Here is a 6,047-nt window from a genome sequence, read left to right as displayed (position 1 = left end):
TTTTGCACTTTCTATACACTTTCTTACTTTTGTTTTTCTTGATTGCTTCTGTGACTTCAATTTCGTTGTACTTGTTACCGGCTACGTGGGAAATATTCTCAGGGGTGCAGTGCATGTGTTTGAACTTTATTAACTCACCTTTTTTCTTAAGGAGAATGTCAAGTACTGTGAGACTCTGAGTGAGTGTCTAGTTTCTGTTACCAGTTGTCATCCCCCACTGTGTATTCTAGTGCTTTTAAACCGTCTGAAGTTTAAGACAGTGTACTTGTAATTTGTTTTTATTTTGTTTTATTTTGGGGCTTTTATTGCCAAAATCCAATGTCCTCAGATGCGTGAAGTATTGACAGTGATGAGAGTAACTCAAAATTACAGGATATTCAACAAAAATGACAGTGAAACATTCAAAACAGCAATTTCACTCAGTCAAACTGAACAATAAAGAGATGATGCCACATTATGAACAGTATCTTTTGACTTTGAGCTGTTCTGTGAAAACACTTACCAAAGAATAACTACAACAGCCGTCACAAATCAAAGATACACAAAGTTAAATTTGAAAAAGTAAACATCTTCACGGCTCCTCTTTTACTTATTACCCTCGTCTATTCTTTTTGTCTTCTCATTTTCCTACCCACTCCAGTTACTTTTGTTTTAATCACAAATTTGCCATTTTTTGCTGACAAAAGTAGCTGAGTATTCTCACACTCACTGCCCAGCTGCTGGTTTCCTGCCCTGGGAGAAACAGAGACAGAGAGAGATCTCTTTTCTTTGGCAGGCATTGTGATGTTTGCAAGTGAGTCTTTAATCTCTAAATCCACCTGGATGTGATGGATGATGATTGGACAGTTTAATCTCTCTTTCTGGTCCTTTTCCTGCATCAACACTCACCCACTTAGTGGCTATGGGGTTTGAGGCCAGATAAGCTTTGCTAGTTTTATCAGTGGTGTCAATTTTAGTTTGTTAGTCATCTCCATAAAGATCAAGAAATATTGTAATAATGCCCTTTGGATTTTTATTTTTATTTATTTTTTATTTTTTTGCAGTCCCTTCCTATTTTATCATGTCTTTTGCATTTTGTGTTAAACAAAAGAGCAGGACCCACATGCAGATGAAAAAAATAATTAAACAAAACAAAACAAAACAAAACCAGAAAAGCACTCAGAGAGAGCAGACCTCAGCCAAGCATATTGTGATTGTGACCCAACACTTTAGTCCTACTTTAATGTTATACTTCCTTTCAGCAGACTGTGCTACAATTTGGTGTTAGTTGCAGGTTTGTACAATTATTTGTTTCCTGACAGTGTTGAAAATTATGATGACCCAGGACAAATTTCATATTCCCGATCTTAGTATCCAGAATGTTGCTAGGATCTGGATCTTGCTTTTACATCTGTTAGAAACTATTGTGACCTTGTCTTGTATTGTTTTGCAAAGCAATCCAAGCATTTAGCATGGAGTTATATACACATATGGTGAAAACAGCCCTATCTCACAATGATAAAGAATCCTTAAAAAAAATCCTGGATCCAGGCGCTGATCCTGATCACCTCCAAAGTTTAATCACTTCTTCCTTATCCCATTTTGGACGTTTCCTGAAAATTTCTTACAGATCCTTTTGTTACTTTTGTCTTATGTTGTCCACAGTCAAACAAACAGACAGACAAACTCTCCATAAAACATAACCTTCTTGGCGGAGGTAACAATATAACAACAACAACAACAACAACAACAACAAAAAACCCTTAAAACTCCTCCTCGTTGTGATCGTATGTTCTTCTCTTAAAATGCTCTGTATGCTTCACTGGCCTCTATTTGATGGAATTTTTACTGAGGAAAAATTAAACAAAAAGATAGAAATCATGTTTTTGCATTAAATAGAAGCATTACCACTTGTAGCTGTTCTAGAGCTGAACATTTTGCCTTGGGAAAAATGCTGCAGTTAGTTTCTTCTCCATATTGACCTCTGCTTGTTTCCCTCAAAGTTGATAAGAGAAATCCCACCCCTCTTGATTTTTGATTGTGTCTGTGATGAAGAGGTGACACTGATTAGCACAGCAGTATTTTTCCACTACCACTGTGAGGGCTGCAAGTATTGTGCTGAGGATGTCGAGCACTAAAAAAAAAGCAACACTGCATTGGTCTTGTAAAGACAAAGGGCCCTGCCAGCACAATAAGAACAAATAAATCTGATATGGGGCAAAATGAGATTATCATGAACATCTTTGGAGCAAAACTGTGCAGATATTCAAGGAAGCCAAGTTTCAAACGAAAAACAGATCCTTTTATTTATCATTACAAAATAAAAACTGCAATGGCACTGTGAGAAGAGGAAGGCAGTGAGGAGGCATATGAGGAGGGTGAGGCAATGTTTAAACTCTATATAAGAGTGAAGTGGAGTGTAGAGCACAAGAATAATCATTGTTCTGCTGGCAAAATGGATTTGAGGTCTTACTTTAAGCCCAGAGATTTTAGTTTTGATGAAAAATGTGTCGTTAAAGTTCAAATGATAAGTGGAGTATGAGAGAGCAGGTCTAACACAATGTAACACCAGTCAGTCTGAGCCCAGTGTGTGCAGAGTGCTCAAAGACTGAAAGAGCTTTTCTTCTCCTTCTGTCTTTTTATACAACAGCATTTAAACACACCTACTTAATTTGGAGAGAAAAACAAATAAATTGAAGCCATTTGTTCTTGATGTCTTTATTGGAAGCCCCAGCACACCCGTGATTCACCTACAAATGTGTTTTCACTTGATTAGCCTGATTAGACCTTTTCCTCTGACTGTGTGCACTTAAAACCTCTCCTTTCTGAGCACCTGTGCACCTGTTAGGCAAACATATGTGTCATAACTCCAGCTAAGATTGTTTTAGTATGAACAGTAAAGGAGAGGTATTATTTTTTCGAATTTGTTAGCTGTCGCTCTGGTACCCTCTTTGAAGCTTTCAAGGATTTAGAGCTCAAACCCCCATTATTCTCACAGTAGTGTTTTAGGAAACCCTTATTTCATCCTCCGTCTGAAACACTGCATCCAAGTTGTTGTCGCTTTAAGCCCTTGGCTTCACTGGGGCCCTGTTGGGATAAGAGCTATAGATGAACCTTGGTGTTTGAGGCCCATCCCTCCAGAATGTAATGAGCCAGTTGGGAGATCTGTTTGCAATGACCTTGTCATTTCAGCAAGTCCCATGAAAATCTAATGAACATCTCATCCTACTTTTTAAAGACACTTTGAGGGGGATCTGTTTTAAGACTCCCTCGCCACCTTGTGGAGTCTCCACACACAGTCATAAATTACTTTTAGCGAGGCGTGTGTTTGTTTTGGTATTGGCGAGGTAAGGTATTTATCAGTACAATTACATAGCGCGACCAATTGAAACGTGGCATCAAGTAGCCGGCTATATGTAGCGATACCTTCAGCCTGGTGTTCTGACATATCTGTAGGCTAACATGATAACAAGTAAACAAGTTTGTAAGTAGTTTGGTAGCTGTTTATATTCAGCGCAGCTGGCAGTCCAGTGCTCTCAGACATGTCAGTAATGTGTAACTTTAGTAAATCCTGGTTAGCTATGTCCTGCCAGTCATCTACCAAGCAGAGCTAACGTAACCCCACTCTTCATTTTATTGATAAACTCTCAAGTTTGAACAGACCACTGCAGAATAACTGTAGCATGTGGGTTAGAATAAACATTATCACAAACAGCTTAGCCCCTGTGTTATAAAGTGATACAGCTCAAGCTAAAGGCTAATTAGCTTTTAGCTCTTATAGTTTTCAGCAGAGAAAAGCACAGATTGCAGCATTTTCTTCTCTTCTCTTTACTAAACTTTGGCAGCCAGCTTGGTGTTGTCATAGAGACCTAGACGTGTCATAAATCAATCCGGTCCTGGTCAACCAGAACTGGAAGCTGATTAGTAGCAATTTGAAATAACCTGTGACCAGCAATATTGGCGCTGATAATCACATTTAAAGTGTGGATTACAGTCAGGCATGTATCAAACTCCTTACAGCCCCTTTAAATAGTCCACTTTGAGCAGTTCAAACACAGATTCAGGGATTTCTAAAGTTTTAGATTATGTAGCTGTTTAAACATCTGCCCTTGTTTTGTATTAACGTCCAGCATTGTGACTGATCCATGTTTACAATATGGAAAAGCACGATACCTCCTCTTTAACGAATACCTCCCAAAACACAGCTGCATGAAGTACATCTCTCCTGGTGGTCTAACTGCCGTTCATAGCCCATCATCAAAGCATGAAATGAATCAGCCAAACAGTCAGTTTACCATTCATACATCCGATTTCTTTCAGTTTGAAAAAAACTCACTGAGTTAAAAGAAAACAGATGCACCAGCCAGATTTTCTTTTCTAACTTTTGTATTTCCAAGGCAAACTTTTTTGACCTTTAATTTGAGAATCACTGAGCAGCACTCGATTTGCCTAGAAAAATACTCTCCCACTCCACACTCCTCCACTTGCTACTGTACAAAACTCAGAAAGTGACTCAGGCTTTTACATAAAACTCTGAATGAAGCTGTCATTTAGGGGTACTTATTTTGAAAGGAAGAAGTAACGACATTGATTCTTCCCACCTACTGCTGTCACACAGCTGGGTGGCTGTTTCTTCTTCAGCAGGTTTTTGATTGCAGCTCTTCATCGTATGGGAAAAAAAGACTGTAATATCCAGGAAATTACCCTGAATGCTGAAATATTGAGACACATACATAGATAATAACCAGTCACTTTGCTCAGAGGAAATCTTGTCCAGAAGCTAGAAATTGTGATTGCTGGCCTGCCTCACATGTTCACCTATAAATTTGTGCTCAAGGCTGGTCATGCACCTGACTTTCACTCAGTTCAGTTTTCTTTTCTAAACCACTTCCATCCATCCCCCCCCCCCCCCCCCCCCCCCCCCCATCACACCTTTCTACCACCTTGTTTCCTTGTTATAATCATCGTGTTTCCTGTAGTCCCCATGTCATAATTAATATAGAGGAAAACATGTGACGACAAAGGCTCTTGGGGATTTTATAAATGCAGCCAATCAACAGACAGCCTCCTGGTGAAATCCCCCTAATTTGTTTTTCCTCTGATTTTCTCTTTCCGGAAACCGAGAGCTCTTCAAAAGCCCAAGCATATCATTCTTGATGAGATTATTCACAGCGTGGTTCATACAAATGATGCAACCCATCATGCTTGCAAACACAGCTTAATAAGCAGCAAGGAAATGGGTTCAGTTTTGATACATAAACACAATTAAATCTAACTGGTAGATTTAGCTACACAGCTAAGAGATAAACTCTGTGTCACTAATCCCAGTCCATGTGAGAAAGTACCAGCTGTAAAAGCTGCAGCCGTGATAAAGCTGTGCACACAATGCAATACAGTGTGGGAGGTGAAGATGTTTTTTGTTGTTAAACAGGAAATGAGGGCGAGAAAATAAGGAGGAAACACTTTTAGAGAGGCATATTTTCCATGTCATTTATAGTTTGAGAAATCTGAAGGTGAAAATAGTTTGTCAAACACTTATTATTTTTCATTTTTCCCTTTTTCCATTCTTAACTGAAAACAAAAATATTGATTTCATATGTTTTATGGCTTAATTGAGCTATATTGTACTGCATGCACACACTAAAAACTTCTTTCAACACTAAAAGGCTGGGACCATTACAATGACAGACTCACAGAGAATGTTTCTTTGAAAAACATCCCTTTACTCTTTCATGAGGTCTACATTTGGGTCAGTGCTGCTGACACTTCTATGGGGCAGGGAAATTGTTTAAATGTCTTTTCTTATTCCTACATTTGTTGTGCAGCTGACTTGGTTACTTGGATATCAATCTTATCAAAACTGCATTTGGACCACGAGAACTTTACCCCCAAGACTGAGGCAAAATTTAGAATTTGACTTGCCATTAAAAAAATGATTTAGTGGTTAATGATTGATTGATTGATTGATTTAACCTGGCAGAAACTTGCTTCTATAGTTTTTTTTCTTCATGTTGTCATTTTTATCAGACAAGTTTCCCCTGTTATTATTATTATTATTATTATTATTA

The sequence above is a fragment of the Halichoeres trimaculatus genome, unplaced genomic scaffold (genome assembly GCF_033239565.1).
Source record: "Halichoeres trimaculatus isolate MK-OKI-2021-1 unplaced genomic scaffold, fHalTri1.1 fHalTri1_scaffold_8, whole genome shotgun sequence".
In the NCBI taxonomy this organism is placed as follows: Eukaryota; Metazoa; Chordata; class Actinopteri; order Labriformes; family Labridae; genus Halichoeres; species Halichoeres trimaculatus.
Note: the sequence above shows the minus strand (reverse complement) of the source record.